Source organism: Mastomys coucha, unplaced genomic scaffold (genome assembly GCF_008632895.1).
Source record: "Mastomys coucha isolate ucsf_1 unplaced genomic scaffold, UCSF_Mcou_1 pScaffold4, whole genome shotgun sequence".
NCBI lineage: Eukaryota > Metazoa > Chordata > Mammalia > Rodentia > Muridae > Mastomys > Mastomys coucha.
The window spans coordinates 22,858,767-22,880,677 of NW_022196910.1; the positions used below are offsets into that span (position 1 = coordinate 22,858,767).

At 44.1% G+C, this 21,911-nt stretch overlaps 1 protein-coding gene and 2 long non-coding RNA genes across 4 annotated transcripts in view; 1 reads left to right on the forward strand and 2 right to left on the reverse strand.

Moving 5' to 3' along the window:
- Positions 1–21,911, reverse strand: part of Cradd (CASP2 and RIPK1 domain containing adaptor with death domain) — a 161,874-nt gene that overhangs the window by 32,398 nt on the left and 107,565 nt on the right. The gene's annotated exons all lie outside the window — the stretch shown is intronic.
- Positions 6,763–21,911, reverse strand: part of LOC116075747 — a 99,949-nt gene continuing 84,800 nt past the window's right edge. The window contains exons 2-3 of the long non-coding RNA XR_004112707.1: positions 7,734–7,840; positions 6,763–7,285 (exon numbers count right to left, since the gene is read on the reverse strand). This is a non-coding gene — a long non-coding RNA (uncharacterized LOC116075747). The remainder of the gene's footprint in view (positions 7,286–7,733; positions 7,841–21,911) is intronic.
- LOC116075746 lies at positions 8,084–13,584 on the forward strand. Of its 2 annotated transcripts, none has more exons than XR_004112706.1 (4): positions 8,084–8,266; positions 9,206–9,408; positions 9,751–9,849; positions 13,312–13,584. It is a non-coding gene; the product is annotated as an uncharacterized LOC116075746 (long non-coding RNA). The 2 variants fall into 2 exon arrangements; XR_004112705.1 differs by lacking the exon at positions 13,312–13,584 and adding an exon at positions 12,178–12,279.

Sequence of the window (21,911 nt, forward strand, 5' to 3'; positions counted from 1 at the left end):
TTCTTTGAGGGTGCTATTTATGTCTTTCTTAAGGTCCTGTATCATCACCATGAGAAGTGATTTTATATATGAATCTTGCTTTTTCCAGTGTAATGGTGTGTCTAGGACTTGCTATGGTGGGAGAATTGGGTTCTGATGATGCCAAGTAACCTTGGTTTGTGTTGTTTATTTTCTTACCCTTGCCCCTTGCCATCTAGTTATCTCTAGTGCTACCCGCCCTTGCTAAATCTTACTGGAGCCTGTCCTTCCTGTGATCCTGGTTGTGTCAGAACTCCTCAGAGTCAAGCTGTCTCTGTGATCCTGTGATCCTGGGATCCTGTGACCCTGGGCTTGTTAGAGCACCTAGGAGTGCAGCTTCCTCTGGGTGTTGTAGGACTGGCTGTGGAGCATGCACCCAAGGTCTGCTCAGGACAGCAGCCTAGAGAGCCTGGAAGGAACCTGAGCCACTAGGCTGGTAGAGTTCCCGTGTGCCTGGTCCTGCTGGTCCCAGTTACTCCAGGTGTTGGCACCTAGTATTTCTATTGTTTTGCTTTTCCCAGAATGCCGCTGCCACAGTTTTTCATGTGAGGCATTCCTCCAGGAAGTTCGTGCATTGAGCACTTCACTTTGCATGTAGCAGAGATCAGAAATAGGTAGTTTGGGGGAAGTGATTGGGTTCTCTGAGGTCTGACTTCATGGCTCAGTGCACTGACGGGAGGAAATAAGGGGCCGGTATATGAAGAATGTGTCTTGTCCCTTCCTGGATGCCATGAAGTAAGCAACCTCCGCCCCACACTCACACCTCCATGATGCTTCAGCCTTGCCTCAGACTCAAAGCAATGGGGACAATCAACCATGGGTTGAATCTTCTGAAATTGGGATCCAAGGAACCCATTCCCCTGACCTTTCCCCCTGGTTTCTGGCGTTGTCATAGCAATGAAACATCAGCACAAGAGTCACTCAGTTGAGGGTCACAGTGGGTAGCCCTTTCGGGCTGGCTTCTCGTACCAATCAATGTGCAGTCAATACCCTCAGTGTCTTTTCATAGCTTCCTAACTCTTTGTTTCTTTGGTTACTGAATAACATAATATAGGTGTACAATGGTTTCTTCCATTCGGTTACTGAAGTGTCTTAGCTGCTTCCAAGTCTGGGCAATTGTGAATGTAAGCATTCTCGTATCAGTGTTTGTCTGGCCATTTGCTTTTAGCATTTGAGTAAACAGCAGGGAGCACGTTTGGGTCGTGAGGTAAGCTATGTGTAGCTTGGTCAGAAACTGCTGAACTCTCCAGGTGGCTCCCATGCCTCCTCCTTTTGCTGAATCTTCTGGCAGTCCTCTCTGTGTGTTATTTTATGTTTGCCTCGGGTGAAAAAAAAAATCTGAGGGTCTAAGGTGTCAAGTAACTATCCTCAGGCCACACGGCACTGTGAAAACTCATGCTGGGATCCACCATCTGGGGGATCTGGCTGTGAGGCTGGTGTTTTCCAGATGAACTACCTTGCCCCTCCAAGCCACCTTAGTGTTCAGCCAGGCAGATTCTCCAATGGCGCATGCACATAAAGCCAACCTTGGCTGCATGGATTAACGTTCCTGTCCATAGTCAACAAAAGTAGCAAGGAAGTGTCTTATTTTGAATCCCGTTACTTTTCTTCCTTCCCTAAGTCACCCTTCTCCTCTCCCCTGGCTATAAGACCAGAGTGAGGTTTGCAAGGCACTGTGGGTCTGGAAGGTGACAGGGATCAGCCACACCTCAGTATAACTATAGCTGTAGGCAAAGGGAACCTGCTGACAACTAAACTTTGCCTCATCACTCCGTAAGTCACATTTATTGATGTACAGATGGGCCCTCTTAATGGAGCTGTATCCTGATAAATACATCCTACATTAAAGCCACTGTCATTAAAGAAGGCATTGGATACCCCTAACATACTGAATGTGCCAGCTCAGCAACATGCTACATGTAGAGGGCCAACTGTTTCCTCTTGTGACTGTGGCTAGCCGTGAGCTGCAGCTTCTTCCTGCCATTGCCGAACAATGTCACTGGCCCAGGGAAAGAGCAGAGATCAAAATATAAACAGTTTCTACTGAATAGGTGTCGTGTTTTGCACCATCAGAAAGTCCAGAAATCTTAAGCTGAACCAGGACTGTCTCTCTAAGTAAAAATCCCTGGTACAGGAATCCAGGGTTTCCTTAAAACAATGTCAGCAGCAGCAGCTAGGAGATTAAAGAAGAGAGCCACTGGCACGTCTTTATTCTGGCATCAGTGACAAAGGAGCCCTTGTTCACTGGGCTGGGGGTATAGCTCAATGCCTAGAAGGCAGAATTGGACTCTATTCTTGGCCTTGGATTATTTATTTATTCATTCATTTTACATCCCAATATCAGCTCCCCCTCTCCTCCTAGGTCCTCCTCATGCAGAAGCTCCCCCTCCCCACTCCTCCCCCTCTTCTCCTTTAAGAAGGAAAAGGAGCCCCCTTCTAGGTATTACCCCCCCACACACACTCCTCCCACTCCCTGAATATCAGGTCACCGCAGGTCTATTGGCCTTGGATTCTATTCCTAACACTGAGGGAAATTAAAAAGAAAGAAAAGAAAAAGAAAAAGAAGAACCAAAATTTCAAACTTATATAGCATGTAGTCACTTAGAAATATTCTAGTTGGAGACACCAGAGTTCAACATTGTACCTTTGAGGTGTGGCCTCAGACTGTCTTTATTCTGAACCCAGCACAGCTCTTCCTTGCTTAACAAACCCTCACAACACAGTCCAGGAGTTGGGCAGGAAGCAAAGGCAGTCATAGGATTGGGTGAGGATGGCCAGTCTAGGCCCACCGCTATATAAGAAGGCCAGCCCTGACACTTTGTATGGCTTCAAGCATACTATGGACTCTGCCATCTTAAGGCAGAGAGTAAATCTGCCCTGTCATGATTCATGGGTCAGCTATAATGTGGTCAGTGAAGCTCCTGCACAGTTCTGCACCCCTAAAGCGCATTGATTCACTCCTGCCCTCTCTTTGAGCAGTGCTTCTGCTAAGTTAGTCACACCGGATTTCAAAGAAGCACAGAACATCCTATTTCAAGAGGTGCTTTAAGAAGCTTACCAAAAGGAGCAAGTTGGGTGAGGCTAATTTAGGAAGCACACTTTGCACAGCAATTTGGACAGCCTAGAAGCAAAGCCCTTTGCTGAAAGCCGTTGCTTTAAGGAGCTTGGACAGCTTGCCACCATGGGCTGAGGAGGTTACACGATAGTATGTATATCTCTGGCTGCCACAAGAAGATGTGGCCTTTGCCCTCATTACTGTCACAGAATTACAGCAAAAAAAATTTTTTTTGAATCATTACTGTCATGTGTTTGATTTCAGATAGAATCTCATTAGGCAGCCCTAGCCAGCCAAGAAATCACTATGTAGCCCAGGCTGGCCTCAAACTTGTGGCAATACTCTTCCATCAGCTTCAGGAGTGCTGGTGTAAACCACTATACTGGGCTTTTTTCAAGTGCTAAGATTGAACCCAAGGCCTTTTGCATGCTAGGCAAGTGCTCTCCCACTGACTTATTACTCAGTAGAGAATGGATGGGCATGTATGGATTGGTATCATCTTTGTATCTTCCTCTTTTCAGTGAAGGTGAAAATGAACTAAACACAGCCCTTCATTGGCAGTTAGGTACATGGGCCCTCGACTTCAATACAGCCTCATTTCTTATTCACCAATCCCGTCCCTTCCTCTCAATTTGTCTCCACTCTGATGGAAACATAGCTACTTCTTTATTTGTATTCTTGATAGATAACACAGACTACAAAAGTTCCCAAGTCGTGTCCTGATTCTATCACTGAAACTGAGCAGTCTAGGGAAAGAGTCCGACTTACATGGAAGAGGAGTAAACAACCTACAGTGTACGCTAGCTCCAGCACGTGCATCCGAACTTCAAGGTCAGTAAGGGCAGCAGTAGCGTGGCCCCCAAGCACTGCTGGCCTCTCTTTCCCTGACTCAGGATCGGCAGATGACTGGAACCCAGCTGGGAGGCAGCTCCTTATTCTTAGACCGTTCTGACTACTACCCCCTCCCCCTGCCCTCCAGAGACTCTGGCTGTGTTCACCATGTGGTTCTTAGGAGTCTGGGCTGCTACGGACAGGTTGCACCCACTGGATTCTGGGTCTTAATTTACAATGATGCTCTGGCTTCTCTGAAGAAGAATACAAGCCTTAGCTATTATTACACTTGTCCCATCCTGCCACAAAGCAAAGAGCTTCACTACATAAATTTTATCTTGATCAATAACTATATACTTTTAGAAGATAAAAAGCATCACATTCAAGCCAAAGGGGTCGTAGTAAAGCTTGAAGTTGAAAAATCCAATTTTATTGATTCCAACACAAATACTTCAGAGAAACATTAAAGTTTCTAATATTCTAAACACCAGGGAAACAGTATCCCTACAGGTTTTGACCAATAACTTCTTGTACAACACCAAACGAGAAAAGCAAATGTGTTCACTGAAACATAAATATCTGCTTTTCCAAAGGCATCTCCCAACCATCTATTTGTTATATAGTGATTTATACTCATGGTTCTCTGGATCTCTAGGAATTTTTTTTTATGTTTTAAAACAATTTTCATTTTATGTGAATGAGCTTTTTACCTGTATACACACACACACACACATACACACATACATATAAAATTTTACAGACATGCATATGTGCTTGGTACATGTGGAGTTAGAAGAGGGCATGGGATTCTCTGGAACTGGAGCTATGGGTGGTTGTGAGCCACCAAAGGAGTGCTGAGAATTACATACCAGTCCTCAGCAATATATACAAGGGCTTAAGCCCTGAGCCCTCTCTCTAGGTCCCAAGAATTCTTTCTCTTTCTCCTTCCTTCCTTCCTTCTTTCCTCCCTCCTTCCTTCCTCCCTTCTTTCCTTCCTCCTTTCCTTCTTTCCTTTCTTTGTATCTCAACATATCTTGAAACTATGTGGTGACTAACACTTACATTGGGGAAACTCTATTCCATTTGAGAACAGTGTGAAGCTCTCTGCTGTCTCCTTAGCAGAGAGGCAGTGCATAGCAGCCTGAGGTAAGATTTCAGAGACCTCAGAATCCAGACACTTCCACAACCAACATCAAACCTGGGAGGGCTCTGCTGTGTTAGCTTCTATAAAAAGGACACTGACATAGATATTTTTCCCAGAAACATTTGTTTCTAGGTTCATTGCACAGGCTGTATTTCCCATAGTGCCATGCCTCCTGGCTTCTGTCCCATCATCAGCCAGCCCATCAACTGTCATAGACAGCACGGCCTCTGTGGTCTATAAGGCAGGTATCACATGGACACTGGAGTATGGTGCCTGAGCTGTCCCACTGGAAAAACAAAGGCTGTGTGAAAGACTTATGGCAGGGTGGAGTGAAGACAGCACATAGGCTGTGGAGAGTGCACAATGAGAGGCAGCCTTGCCTCAGTGCCTAGCTCATCTCACACCTAGGTCACTCTGTCTTTGACTCATGTCACTGACAGCTGCTCTCCACAGGGCAGTCAAGTGAGCCTATTAATACCCAAGCTGCATCATATCATCCCTTACCCCAAAACCCCACAGGAGTTCCCCCAACACATACTCATTGTATTTAGAGAGAAAACAAATAATGCTCCCAGTGGCCTACGAGGCCCGGGAGATCTGACCTTCAGCGCTGTTTTTGGCTTCTTGTCCAAACACAGGCCACATTCTTGTTCTTTAGACACGTGTCAGTCATGTTCCAACTGAGGGGCTTTGTGCTGTCTCCCTTTCACAGCTGATGCACACAGCTAACTCCTCCAAGTGTCTGCTCAGAGGCTATCTGGTCAGTGACACCCCTCTGACTGAAATCATGCTCCCTGTATTTTATATGTATAAAATACTTTACTCCTCTGAACACATTACATAACTTACTATCTCATAACTCCTGTGTCATCATCAACACACACACACACACACACACACACACACACACACACACACACAGACGCTCTTTGAGTGCTAGTTTCTTCTACCAGTTAGGCAGTTGATGCCCATGCAAAGATCTTTCTCTGCTTTCCCAAAGTCAATCAAGTACCTAAGCAGTGCTTAGCACGTAACGGGCATACAACAAACACTTGTGACTGACAAATGTACCAACCCTTCTTTATTTGTTTTTAGTGTGACTTTAAGTCTCAGCTTAAATGCTCCTTCCTCTAAGAAGCCGTGTCTGACCCGCTGGAACAGCATCTTGGTGCCAGCACTTGGGTGGTCTTTACTTACCATAGCCTTCATTTGTACCCTGGGTTAGATCACACGTAGAGAGAGGTCCTTCAGCACCTAGAACAGTGCCTAATGCCTAGTGTTGGTTCCCTGTTTTGTGATCCAGCATCTTAAGGAATTGGGGTGTGGGGGTGCTGAAGCCATGAGTGCTCTGACTGGCTGCAGTGGAGGGGGCCCCTACACCTCTTCTGTTGCAGATACACAACTCAGCATATTCTCAAAAGCACTTGACCTGTAACATCCAAGTGGAGTGTCCCTGTTCCCTCTCTAGGTGGGGTCCCGTGGGAAGTTCTTGGTCCAGTAAGGGTGTGATCTTACAAAGTTGTTGGGACAGGACTATGGCCCACCCGGTGCCTTCTCTCCTTGTGGTTAGAGGTGTAACCTCTTGGTCCTAGTATGCATGCCTATCATTGCTATTCCTCCTGTGCTATGAACATCAGCTGGGAGGTGGGGGAGCAGCTCTTACTCCATTCAAACTTGAGCCTATAAAGCTGTGAAGTCACCATTTTTTAAGATGTATGTTTGTTATTTTTATTTGTGTGTATGTGTAAGTGTGCTGATGCCTGCAGAGGCTGGAAGAGGGTGTCAAATCCCTTGCTGCTCAACTTAGGGCAGTTATGGGTTCCTGGAAGTGGGTGCTGGAAACTGATCAATGTCTGGGAAGCAGCAAGTGCTCTTCCCGGCTGGGCCATCTCTCCACACCCAGACCAAACAGCGTCCTTCTGTGATTTGGTGCCCTATTAGAGTTGCACAAAGCTGACTGAAACATCAGGTCTGTGATCAATCACACTTGTCTTTAGATGGACTTTCCAAAGAGACAGGATCAGGAGGGCCGTACACAGATGTCAGCTATGTCCTCAGCTGGGTATGTACTTTTTTCCAAAGTGGGCCGAGGATTTTAGGCATGAACACTCTCTCATTTCCTCTCACAGGAGGAAAGTCCTTCCTCATGTATCTCAAACCCCACTATGGGGTGATGCCCTACCCGACTAAAAGTGTTGGTTTGGGGGAAGCCACAGGTCCTTCTGTCTGTTTTAATCCTGCCAGGAAAGATGTTCAAGAGAAAAGTGGGTCAGAACTGGGAAGCTCTGGATCATAACAAAACATGGTGTGGTTAGTTCTAAGGCAGCTGCCATGTTTGCTGGAGCCACCAGACATTTTTTTTTTTTTCCTTTTGGTGGGGGTGGGGATGAGTTGTATAAATACTACATGTAAGTTTTTATTGCTCTGCTTTAGATTTAACATGATACTGAGTAAGGTTATCAAAGCCTATTTGATCAAATCATGTCATGGAAGATTTAGTCCACATACAATTTTCAGCCTATTTCAGTTTTCGAAGTGTGTCATGTTTTCTCTTACTGTTTAGATACCAAAGTTAAAAGGCCAGGAGGTACCTACTTTTAAGGCATTCTTTCAGAGGCATCTAAGCACAGGCATTTGTGAAGAGCATTAAGCTCCAGAGGGGCAGAGCAGAGAAAAGCGACTCACTTGCTGAGCAGTGGACAGTTGGAACACAAATGACCACATGGAAGTCTGCTGTTTGTCTCAACAAAGGCAAGCTACACCTGTCTGCTGGAAACTGACACATTCAGGCCCTGGAAATAAGAAAAAACAAAAACAAAAACATGTGTACTAGGAACCTTCTTTATGCAGGAAAATTACATTGACCTAGTCAGCTCATGACCAGCAGTTGCCATGGCAAAGTCACTTACGAATTGTTCTTTCCTTAGCAAGTCTGTGGAGTCATATGTCCCTCTGGGACGTGCTGTGGTTTGCCCTGACTGTCTCTGCAAGATCTGTGACACAGCGCTGTTGTCACAATCCATGTCCCCTTTCTCTCTGACAGACTTATCACCAAGGTACTCACTACACAGTTTCATGGCTAGGAAGTGGGCTATGGCCCCTGGAGGTACATGATATGAACAGCAAACAGTGGGACATAGTTTCACTTTCCAGTTTCATGGAACAGATAAATTCAGATTTCTAGTGGCCCAGCTAGTACATATTTCTCCAGAGAATCTGTGAGTGTTTTCTTTTGTTTGTTTGTTTGTTTGTTTTTGCATTAGCCAGTTTTTGCTTTGTTTCTATCTACATATTTATTTTGATATAAAACCCTATCTTCTTTTTTTCCCACTGACTCAATGAACTGGATGGGAGAAATGTTTAAGTAACAGGTGTTGAGAAGTAGCTAACGAATCAGAAATGAAAATGATTATAAAGTAAGGTAAACTCAAATAAATAAATGACTTTAAGTAAAAATAAGTAACAGTAATATATGCTCCCTTCAGAGGGATTTCTATAATGATTTTCTTATTTCTTGTTACAGCAAGAACTTTCTCACCTTTATTTAAACAAATGACTCAGAAATACTTCTGGGTCCCCGACTCAGCATAAGGCTGATCTCTGCTACAGGATTCGCGTACACTAGATGGCAAGAAAGCTAGAGAAAGGCACACACATTTGATCTTTCAAACTTTTATAACCATAGCAAGGAAAATGCTATTAATTACTCTGAGAATAATAAATACTCAGAGACATCTGGCTCTCCACTCATAAGTGACCTATGAACTCACCAAAGTCCTAAGCTGCTCTGTGAGCCCTTAAGAGCAGGAGCTTAGACTCCACACTACAGTTATTAGATCTTACCACCTCCACACACCACACAGAGAGCATCCTCCCCAAGGTTAATGAAAGACCAAGCACAGTGCATGGGCAAGCTGGGGGAGAGCTGCGCCTAGGAGCCTTTCCTTCATCCCAGTGGGTTCCTAACTGTGGGCTCTTTCTCCCATCCCTGCCTTCCCCCTGACTGGGCCATGCGGTTTTATTTTCCAACTGTTTTGCTTGGTGTGAATTAAAGGGATGACACTAATTGGGAGATGAAGCAGCTAGCCACATTTCAACTGTAGAGGAGGAGGATGATTTAGAAGGAAACAAAATCTTAATTGTGTTGCTTGCCCAAGGGCCTGACCACAGTATTATCGAGGCAGACACCCAAGGCTGAAGAGCATCGTCCTCCAGAGACATGGGGGGTGCTTTAGTTCCTCTGGAGCTAACATCCTCTGCTATGTGAGCACTTGCCAGAGCGCTGAGAAGGAACTGAAAAGCTTCCTGAGATGGGCCCGGTAGTAATGTGATTCTGACCTCTGGACATCTGGAATCACCAGTAAGGCTTGCTCTTGTCTCGACTTCACAGATAAACTTTAGTTTTTTTAGTATCTTATGCGAGTGGCACACTATTTTCTATTGTTGCCATAACAGTCATAGCCTTAAAGAATACAATTTTATTATTTAACAGTCTTGTGGGTCAAAAACCTGATGTGAGACTCACTGAGTTAAACTACGTCATCAGCTTTAGGCTCTAGGGAGATTCCCTGGGCTTGTTCTTATCTGGCTTCTAGAGACTACCTATGTCCCTGTGTTCAGGGTCCCTTCCAAGTCAGCGATATTGAGTTGAATTTTCCCATCTCATCTCTGTGACCTGCCTTCTGCTTGCTTCCTTTTCCAGCTTTTCCTTGTGATGCGTTCGAGTACATATAGATGACACAGGACAATCTTCCATGTGACAGCAATACCCTCATCTATATCTGCGTGTTATGTTAATACGGTATGGGTTTAAAGGCTCTACTGATTAAGGGACAAACATCTTTAAGGCAAAGCCTACTCTGCCTGCCATAGATGTGTTTCTGTTTTGTTTTGTTTGTTTTCCATTTCAGCTGGAAGTAATTTGGGGCTTCTGCTTCTCAGAATGCCAGGGGAGACAGAGCTCCTGAGTTAAGACTTACTGTTTACTGGTAAGACTAGGTACTTGGGGGCTTTCTGAATGGTTTTAGATACTTAGCTAAAAGAAGTGTGGAATGACTCTTAAAGAGAACTATACTTGCCAAGGTGCATTTGCTGCACATGGAACATATATATCTCTTTCCTTACTCATGAACAGTTAGTTCAACGCAGGTAGGCAGGTTGGTACACAGGGCCTCCTCCAGGTAACCAGATACCTGGGCTGATGGAGACTGCCAAGTCTTAAAGTGGTTCTGAGTGCTGTTGCCTCCAGCCCAGCCAGTCCACAGAAAGAAGAACATGAAAGAGAGAATTCCTGTGTGTGTATGTGTATGTGCGCGTGTATGTGCACACACATGCACCCATCTATTTATCCATCTACCTCCTCTATCACAATTCTCTATCATCTATCTGTCATCTATCATCAATCTCTCTGCTATCTATCTATATCAATCTACTATCTATCTCCTATCTATATTTTTCATTTATCTATATCTATTTATCTATCATCAATCTATATCATCTATCTAAGCTATCATCTATCTATATCCACTCACTATGTATCTACCTATCTATCTATATCTATGAAGCACTAGTTCTGTTTCTCTGTCAAACTCTAGCCTAGAGTACCCTCAAACAAACAAACAAACTTTATTTGGCATTATGTTTGAAAGGAAGGCCTCAAGCTTGTAGTCTTCTATCTCAGCCTCTTGAGATTTGCCGCCATGCCTGGCTTAATAAACTTTCCCATGTCTAATGAAAAAAAAATCTGTACACATCTGTAATTTTAGCATTCAGAAGGTAGAGGTTGAAGGAGCCTGAGATTTGGGCCAGTCTGGGCTAGATAGTGAGTTAAAGGACAGCTTTGTCTGCATGGTCTCAAAATAGCAAAGGCAAAGGATGTGGCTCAGTGGTACAGTGCTTGTATAGCATGTGGAAGGGCCTGGATTTGGGGGGAAGTTATCACTGTATACTTGTTACCATGTTTCCTACTATGAACTATTGTAAACTAGGTATGTTCAAAGCTGGTGAGCTATGTGTGGCGTCGGTTACAAGGTAAATAAGCTATTGGTTGCTCCAGGACAGGTGTTTTGTTGTCCCTTCTGTTTGTAGTGTAGGCTGGCCTGAATTCAATGTGTACTGGAAGATGACCTGGAACCTCTGATGTTTTTGCCTCTGCCTCCCAAGTACTAGGATTAGCAGAGTGGAAACCATAGCTGACTCATACAGTGTTGGAGCTGAGGACTCACCTACACGGTCCTCCTCCTACAAAGAAGCTGCATGCCAATGATCAGTCTGTTTTCACACCTGTATCACACCTGACCCAAATGTGTTCTTTTACCTTGGTTTTTAATATTTCTCTAGCTATGCACATTGTCTAAGATAGTCAGACGTGCACAGAAAATACCGTAACCTGCTGAGCCTTCTCATTTAGCCCCAAATCTTAAATCTTAAAATGACAGATATTATTTGTAAATTTGTAAATCTGACATGTACTTATGGGGCCCAGTATGAATTGATAAGAACTGTCGAGGATTACCAAGATGTAGTCCAGAGACTCACTGCCCTTGAGATGTAGGAAAAGTTGGCTCAGTCTATTAACTCTTGAGCCTTCGAAACATTTTCGTGGGGTTACAGGTTCAGAGCCTCCTTCCGTTCCAGGGCTCCCGGTCACATTGTCCCTAGAGTAGTTATGGGCAGAGCCTGGGTCTTGGCAGCACTAACAAGCTAGGCTTGGCTAGGGTCCTTAAGAAACAATTAGAGAAGTCATCATTAAAAACAGAGGAAAGAGATTTACTCAGTGTGGACAGGCTTGGTAGAAGAACAAATGAAGAGATCCAGTGATCATGCCCCTGCCCCAAGGCCATCCCTGCCAGGATGGTTACAACATGAATATCATCTGTCCCGTGTACTGCATCAATCAAGTTGCTAACACACCCATTTTTTAAGTTTACCCCACCCACACGTTTCTCCATGTCAGCATGTATCAGCACAGGACACTTCAGAGAAGGCTTGGAGACCTCAGCGTACAGCTGTGCTATGGCTTTTCCTGTTCGGGGATGCTCTGTCCCACCTCCTCCCTCCCCTTTTATTAAAGCACAAGTCCCCCTCACTCTCTGAACAACCAATAAACATTTCCCCTTGACTCACACAGAGCAGCTCTGCCAAGGCCGGGCCTTTGGGGCCTCGTCATCTTCCCTCATCAAGATGTTTCTTCTAAAGTCATTTCCTTTATAAATCAGAGACTGATGCCAGATGTTCTAACAGCAGCCATTTCATCTCCCTTCATTCCTGATGCTTATACGTGAGTGGAGGGCTCACCCCAGTGGAAGCAGCCAGGGTAAGTAGCACAGGGAGATATCAGGTGATCTCAGGCCTGAGTGTGAGCCCAGTGAGACATGAAAGTCCAGACAAGAAATTTGTGAGGGGCGAGGCTCTAACAGAGCAGAGACCACAGAAGCCACAAAACTGAAGACTAGGACCCTGAAAGAGACCCTCTTGTCCTAGGCCTTAGGAAATAAGGACCTCTGATAAAAACAAACAAACAACAAATGAAGATAGCCTTAACAAGGCAAGTGCTCTCCCAATAATTGATTTTACTGATCTGAAAGTAGAGACATGAAATGTGTAAGCAGTAGTTTGACGAAGATGCTGCTGCCCAAGAAAACATTTCTGTCTATGCCCTACAAAATACTACTTACAGAAACTGTTTACTATGACAGAAAAAAAGAGAACAAAAGAAACAAAAACAAAACAATAAATAATCCTCCCAGTGGCTTAGCTTTCCATAAGAGTTTTTAAGGTATAATTCTTTAATTCTTTAGGGACAAAAGTCCTAGAAAGCAAAGAAAAATCCTCCCACCCAATCTATTAAGTAGACTAGAACAGCTGTGCTTACATACACTGGATCCAGAGGTGTAGCTGGATTTTCCACTTTATCCCTCATCTACACAGAAAACTCTTGAAGTAGGACCTATCCTGGGATGTGGCCAAAGGTCTGATCTGTTAGGAATGTCCGTCCCTACTAAGATCATACTAGAATTTGTTCACAGCAGTGAGGCATCGCCGCTCACACCTCTCAGGCATCTCACACCCACTTCCGTCTAGAGGTCAGGTTTAAATCCTTGCCCTGATTGTAGCCATCCCACAGGAAGCTGCTCAATTATTAGAAGCATGTCCATGTTTGAGCATAGCTTTTGGTTTTACATGCAAGCTTGAGAAATTGGTTTTCTAAGAACTGATCATACTGAGCTAGAAATATACGCACTGCTTTTTTTTTTTTTAACAGAAAGAGAAGCATAGTAGGGAAGGGAGAAGATGGAGCAGGCTGACCACTAAATACGGGCAGGGGAAGGCAAGAAGAAACAGTTTTGTCTTAGCTCAAGGACAAGTGGAGCTGGTGTGTTCTGTGCTGACGGATGAGCATTGGGAGCAGAAAACAACTGGAGCACGCTAGCGGCTGCCAAGCATTGCTACCCTTCAAAGAGGCTGAATGAGATGCCTCTGGCTGGTGTCCAGGGTGAAATGTGACTCTTGAACATGACAAAAACTAACGACAAAATGCCAACATACAGTGCTTCTTCTATCTATGTAAAAATTCTGAGTGAACTTTCTTTCCACTATGTACAGAGTCAAATATGCAAACAAGTGTGGGTTTCGGGATGAAAAAGTCAAGCTTGGGTAAAACTGCCCATAGGCGCAGACTTCCGGACCTTCAACCATAAACAGAATTCATTTCATTTGTTCATGCATGTAGTAAATATTCATCTCCTGAGTGCACTACATATTAGGCACCACAGACATGGCACCGCACAAGAAGACATGGCACCACACAAGACTCTCACCCTTCCGGCTTTATAGGCAAGGAGCAGAAACCTAGATACGTAATAACTTGCTTGCTTGATTTACTGACTTTACTGGTTCTTGTTTGTTAGTTTGTTTGTTTTGTTGGTGCCTTTCTTATAATAAATTGGAGTAAGATAGGCTATAGGTTAGAGTTTGCCTGGAGCGACAGGGATACCATGCAGAGTGGCCAGGGAAAATCTTCCTGGGCAGGTGACTTGGCTCAGGCTTGAATGAGAAGAAGGCAGCTTTCTAAAAAAAATGTGAGAGACTGAGAGGAACTAAGAAGACCACATGGCTGTTTATCTGAAGACTCTGCCAGGCTCTGAGGGACTCAGAGCAAAGGGATGGTGAGTCACATAGCTTCTAAGTAGCGGGCGAAGGCCTATTCTCTAGACCTCTGCCAGGTTGTTTGTACTTTGTTTTGCTTTCTTTTATATCTGTGGATGACTAGGTGACGTTCTCACTGAGAAATCACTTAGGACTATTAAAATGGGAGCATTCATAGAGTGTGTGGCTGATTCTTACTCAAAATTGCCTGTCACTCTCAAGGCTCGCAGCCTGGCTTGCAGCACAACGGTCACAGATGGTAGAGATTGTTGGAACCTGGGAAATGGATGCCTCCTCATCACGCATGTGTATGGCTAGTAGACTAGGGTTGGGAATTCTCTCCTATTCCTGTCCCCACTCCTGATAGGGTCTCCTGTAGCCCTAGCTGGCCTTGAACTCCTGAGCCTTCTGTCTCCACCTCCCAAGGGTGGATGGACATCATGAATAGATCACACCAAGGCTGACTCTAGCTTTTTCTTACTTATGTCTGCTTGTTTAGTGTGTGCATATGTGTGTTGGGACTGATGTCTTCTTGAATAGCTCTCGACCATATTCTTTGAGACAGGTTCCTTCCTCTTTGAAGCTTACAGGTTTGGCTGGACTGGGTTTATAGGCATGCACTCTGTGAGCTTTTCAAATGTGAATTTTGTGGACTGAACTCGGGTCTAAGTGTTTGCATGGGAAGCACGTTTCTAACAGAGACATTCATTTCCTTGGCCTCTTTATTTATTCTTACCTTTTGGCCACAAAATGTTGTACTTTCTTTAGCAATGATGTAACTTATTTGGGATTATCTGGCTAAATTATCAGTAGTGGTGATGTGTCGTTAACTCATTTAATTAATTGTGCTAATTAACTTGTAACTTGTTAATTTACAATTATCTGTGGTCCTGAGAACAAAGATTTGAGAGAGACAATCCTATCTATCTAGAGCTAATTCATTATGTCAGCTGGGGAAAGCTTGTGACTATTGTCTTAGCTATGCAAATCTCACTCTTGCTGAGACAGTCCAGCAGTTCAGAACAGAAACTGGACCTACAGCTGAAACTGAAACCCTACTGGGTTCAAGCCAAAGCTTCACTGTTTAGCATCTATGAATCTTTAGGAAGCAATTAATTTTTTCCATCTCTCAGTGCCTTCGCCCATAAATGAGGATAATGAAGCATCTACTTCAATGACTTAAACAAACAACTGTCCCATAACTGGATTGCTATCTCATATACACTAACTTCTAACATTTTTTTATAGAAAATATTCCTACTGTAGCCACTAAAACAACAATTGCTACAACTATTGACAGTTCATGGTGACCTTGGAATTCTTAGAAGACATCTTGAAAATTGCTAGTGTGTAACTTTAAACTTCTCTAAGAGACAGATCTAATACTATCAATGGTAGGCAGCTTTCTACTACTTAATTCATTTCTACTATTTCTACTATTTAACTCATCAAACTATTCACTGCAAGCGTTAGCTGGAATTCTCAGGCAAAAATGATTTAGTGCAGAAAGCAGTAAGATGTGAATCCTTCCAATAGAGTGGTCCAGCAAAGGCAATGGTGTGAATTCGGGGGGGGGGGGGTTCCAGCATCCTCTCGTCTTCTTTCTGCAAGTTTCTCTTACATTTTCTCCCCCTGATTTCTAAGGCCCAGATTCCTGAATTCTGGATTTTTATCTTGAGTCTTTCACTGTAATACCAGGCTACCCCTCTTGCAGTCTATTCTTTAAATACAAACTATTCTCTAAGCTTTTCCAGGGACACATAAAGTGAGAAATATTTTGAAAAATTGTGCCAACTTACATGTTGCTAGTAGCATTTTAGAATTCTCATGAGTATTTCTAATCTTAAATTTCTTATCAGAAATTTCAAACTATTACAAATTAATGCAGAGATAAGTGAAAAAATTTCAACTAGTCTGAGTGACTACAGTCTTTTCTGAAGTTAGTCTTGAGACAGAAAAAACTACCAGCATTACTTTCTTCTTTCTATTTTGAAATAAAATATTACTTTTTATTATTAATATAAAATAACCATATAAGAAAATATTATAGTCTAATAAATGAATCCATTGAATATCACCTCACATACTTATAGTTTTGTGATATTAACATTTGAAGTCTGCTTTCAGCAATTTTAAAATAAATGTTGCATTGTTAACTCTAAACACCATGCTGTGTCCTCTAGTTTCTTTGAGACTTTGTATCCTTTGACCAATATCTTTCCAGCATAGCCCTCTTCCTGGCTCCCAGTAACCACTGTTCTACTCTGGCTTCTATGATTTCTATTTCACATATTAGCGGGATCTTGAGACACTCATCTTTCTGTGCCTGGCTTTCATCTCTTTACAGTGTGTGTGTGCACATCCTTTATACGTTCATCTAAGACAGTCTCTAAGGTCAGTTTCATCTCTTGGCTATTCTGAATGATGCTGTGGACACAGACATCTGCTTCATTTCATTTCTCAATAGTGAGACCACATAGTTTTAGTTTTCAGAGGATTTCCGTATTAGTTTCCATAATGGCTATTATCTATTCATATAACATTGTATTTTATAAGTCCTCTCTGAAAAGTTCCTATGGTAGCTAGGATCCTCATGTTTGAATAAAGCTGGAGGTGGAGGAGGAGGAGAAGGAAGAAGAGGAGGAAGAGGAGGACGAGGAGGAAGAGGAGGACGAGGAGGACGAGGAGGACGAGGAGGAAGAGGAGGAAGAGGAGGAAGAGGAGGATGAGGAGGAAGAGGAGGACGAGGAGGACGAGGAGGAAGAGGAGGACGAGGAGGAGGAGGAAAGCTATGATCAGTTATTCGTAGGACTAGTAAGGATGTGTGCATGAATGTACATAGAATGTATCCAATGCTTTTTATATGAGGAGCTGCTGATAATAATTACTGTTAATTGGCCTCTTTCCATTTAGGACATTCTTCTTATCATAAGAAATTTACTTCTAGACAAAATTTGGAACCTAAGAATCAATATGGTCAGGGAAAAGTTAAAGATAGTGACTAAGCCTGACAAACCACATTGCTTTTTCAAACTTCAAGTACTTTGACATTTTCTGGCACAAGGATCTCTTGCCTAAAGGACAGTCTATGAACTAAACCACAGATTTCATTTTCTGAATAACTAGAAAAAGAATGGGTAAAGCCCTCACTACTTACAAAGAAACAGAGACTCAAAGTCAGGAAGTGGTAAAATGAAGTAGAAATTCCAGACGAGCAAAAGTGAACCCAGTTTGCAGGCCAAGCCTGGAGGAGCTGGGTTTCCAGCTGACCTCTTCCCTTCTTGGAGATGAAGAGGAGAAGGGGGCAGCACTCCACTGGTTACTAGGAGCGATCCTGTGCATTGTGTCCAACCAGAGACGCTCTACCTGGGCTGCCGTGTAAAACGTTCCTCAAATGGGCTACAACTCTATGGCCTTGAGTCAGCTTCCACAACATCCTCTGCTCCGGCAGCATCCAACTCCAGCTGCTTATGATGTCTCAGAGAAAATCCCAACAGAGGGCAGATCCACAGAGTGGTGGCAGAGATGTGGGCTTCACATTCAGGAAGCAGCTCGGGCTCAGGATGCGCCTTCCAAACAGTTCCGACTACTTTTATGTACGATGAGATCTCCAATTAGAGAGCCCCATACAAGGGATTTGTGGAGAAAATAATGATGCTACTACTACTACCACTAAAAACAACAACAGTAACAACAATAAACTAACTTGGACTGTCTCTGCTTTGTCTTCCTACAGTATTATTTTCTATAAACATCTCATCTACAAAAATCTTTCCTGTGTAGAATGCTGAAGATACAGATTTTTAGCCAAGTTCACTGAGGCATCTGACATGATGTGGGCAATCCAACACTGTTTTCCAGCTGTGAGCTAGCAAGGACACAAGATAATCCACAGAGCTCCTCTGACCAACTCTGTGCTGGCCTCTTGGTCTCCCTTCTCCCTCCCACGACCTTCATCCTCATCCCAAGGAACTTCTGGTCTACTTTAAAAATTTAAAACCTTTTTTTTTTTTTAAAGTAAAACGTGTACTTGATATTTTAATCTTGGCTGTGTTCCTTAGTCATTTTCTGTAATTTTTCAAGCCAATCAGTTGTTCTTTCTGTCTCAAATTACCAACAAGTAACCGGCCACACCCACTTTCCAATTTTTTCAGAGTAGTTAAGGGCCTGCTGTATGGAGGCTGCACACCCCAGTGGGTTTGGGGAACGCGGTGCCGTCCTTGGCAGCCATCTCACACTTTCTAGCTGACTCTAGTGACAAGCCTCTGACTCCGAAAACAAATGACCGCACCAGGCATTGCTCAGCTTCAGCTTCAGCTTCAGGGGAACATGTGGCTCCCTGGAAAAGTACTGAAGTGCGGCTGGGAAAAAGAAGACTCTCCGTTGACACAGGGACTGGACAACAGGGACAGCACAGTGAAATAAAAAGGAAATGGCCACCATGGTCTCTAACATACAAGGAAGCCACAGAGAGAAGGAGTGGAGAGCAGTGGCCTCTGCTGTGATGGGAGGCTGTGGGAAAGCAGAGCCTTCATTCTCATGGGGTCAAGAGCAAGGCCCAGTTTCCATGGTTCTCAATGTGCTCAAATGTCCTGTCTCCTCCAACTCCACACACGATGCTGAGAGTAAAACAATGTCGTGTGTCTCTTAGGTTTCTGTCACTGTGACAAGCACTGTGATCAAAGCACCAGGAAAGGCTCTGTTTCATCTTTCAGTTCTCAGGATGCAGTCCATCGCTGAGAGAATTCAGGGCAGGAACTCTAGGTAGGAACCTGGAGGGAGGAACTGAGGCAGAAGTCAAAGAGGAATCCTGCTTACTAGCTTGTCCAGGCCCACCTGCCCAGGAGTGTCACCACCCACAGTGACCTGGGCCCTCCCACATCAATCATTATTCAAGAAAATGACCCATGGACTTTTCCACAGGCCGATCTGATGGAGGCATTTTCTTAATCAAGGTTTCTCTTCCCAGAAACTCTGGCTTGCAATGACTGTCTTAGTCAGGATTTCTATTCCTGCACAAAACATCATGACACAGAAGCAAGTTGGGGAGGAAAGGGTTTATTCAGCTTACACTTCCACACTGCTGTTCATCACCAAAGGAAGTCAGGACCGGAAGCAGGTTAGGAAGCAGGAGCTGATACAGAGGCCATGGAGGGATGTTACTTACTGGCTTGCTTCCCCTGGTTTGCTCAGCTTGCTTTCTTATAGAACCCAAGACTACCAGCCCAGGAATGGCACCACCCACAAGGGGCCCTCCCCACTTGATCACTAATTGAGAAAATGCCCCACAGTCAGAGCTCATGGATCTCATGGAGGCACTTCCTCAACTGAAGCTCCTTTCTCTGCGATAACTGCAGCCTGTGTCAAGTTTGACACACAAAACCAGTCAATACAGTGACCAAAACAACAACAACAAAACTGCCTTGGAAGGTGAAACCATCGGTCTCAGATAAGGCATGTGACCGCAGTGAGCGGCCTGGGCCCAGAAAGCAGTACATCTTTGAGATCTAGCCCACCAGTCAGGGAACCAGTAAGTTGAGGAAGATGGAGATCATAGAGTGACTTGTGGGCAGCTGATATTCACGACCTGCTGGAGTGGACATGGTTTTTACTTTCGTTTTTTGAAGTTAGAGAACATGAAAATCAGGCCGAGTCATCGCAGTTATTTGCAGGACTAGCAAAGCACATCCGCTTATACGAACTTGTGAGATGCAGCCTCGTGACGCCGCCTAACAACGCTAAACTTAACAAATACACATTTTAAAACTCCTCCTCACGGCGAAGAGGAAAGGCACCCAGAATAATTTGCCAATTGAAACAACTTTCAGAGGTGTCTGGGCATGTACATTTTCAAACAGAGGTCTCATCTTTCTAAAAATAAAAGCAGAGTGGTGTGCTGCGCTCCTTCCAGTGTTTCTGCGTGTGACCGAAGATAGAGACAAATATGGAAGACTGGATAGTAAGTGTATATCATACACCGTATGTAGATGATTGTTATGGTTGTGCTCGATTTAGACCTGAAAAACAGGAGCCATTTTATTGGACAAAAGGGGGGAACGTTGTGGGGTACCCTGGTGCTGTTTGTATCCTGATGTTAATTCTGCTTCCCCCAGAGGGGCTGCCCACGAGGAGGGGTAGGTAGATCACGCACTCAGGTGATCTCATGTGAACATTCTCCCCATTCTAACTGGTCAAATAAAGGCTAGAGCCTGTGATTGGGCAGTGGAGGGGAAAGGTGGGATGAGAGGTCTTAGAGAGGAGGGAGGAGGAGGAGGAAGCCAATATGGAGCAGAACCACATAGCCTTGGAGAAGCTACAAGTAGCAAGAGGTCTCATAGCTGGGGTTAAATTAGTATAGTGATAGATCTGCCCAATCTAAACACATAGCTTATAACAACTGGGTTGTGTGTATGTGTGTGTGTGTGTGTGTGTGTGTTTTCAATTTGGGCTTATTGGGGTAAGAAATTACCAGAACAAGAAACTATAGTTGTCAAAGTATCGATCTTTTGAGGAAAGACTGCCATGCTGTTGTGCCTAAGGAAGGCTGGGGCCTCAAAGTAAATAGTCTCTCTGCTTTTCTAGTGAGTTGGTAAAGGATATACACATCCTTGTTGAGTGAAGACAGATTTTATCTTGGTATTTATGGTTGTGTGGCCTTTCTTTGCCATTCAGTTACATCTCAAGCCTGAGGTACCTTCTTCCTCACAGCTGCAGTGAATATCCACTTTGATGGCCTTTACCTGCCTTGTGTGCTAGGCAGGCCATGTGGCTTTCGCCCTAGACAGTGACTCAGCCGACACTTGGTGTTCTACCACTGCTTCAGAGTTGCTGCCTACGTGCCATCAGTCCTTCGTTCCTATATTCGCCTCCAGATAGCTATAAACGTGAAGAAACGGAGATCCCACACAGAACAGAGGTGGTGAGAGACCAAATCAAGACCGGGTGGATTGCTACGCGTCCGTTACCTTCTGTTGACACTGAAACTATATGGGGGATAGAAAGCAAAGGCTCTGGTGTCAGACAAAGGGCTCCCAGAAGCCGCTCTGCCTCTTCCTAACTGTAAAGCCCTGTGCAAGTCACAGGACAGCTCAGCTATAAAATGGGATTAGTGGGAGGGCTACTGGTGATTATGTTGTTATGAGGCTTAACTGCATCTGGTGTGCTGTAAGACTCCACGCTCAGCAGTGATATTTATTCTTCCTTTTTTTTTTTTTAATATTCTCACTGGTCCCTGAATGTAATAAAATGTTGTCATTCATCTTGACTATATCTAGAGGCTTGATTTCTGAAGAACACAACAATGTTAGAAACATTGTACGGTTTCCAGAGACCCAGTCAGACATCTGTAGGGCACAGATCTTGCTTCAGGTGTTTTCTGCTTCTCACTAAATCTTGCGGAGCAGAAGGCAGGGATCTTACACAGCCTGCAGCAAGGACCCGGCAAGACAGCCATTCCTGCTTCCCTGGCAGATGACGTCTAGGGTGTGACACATGACAGATGACAGCAAGATCTGTACATGCCCTCAGGCGCCCTGGGTTTCACAAAAGACGAAATAATTTTGCCAGGGAGCAAAGCAAATCCCAGCCTAGGGGAAGCTGGGGACTTTGAGTGTTTGTTTTTACATCTGTAAAGATTTATCATCATCACCACCATCATCATCACTACCACCATCATTACCACTACCACTACCACCACAATGAACCTAAAAAGTGTTC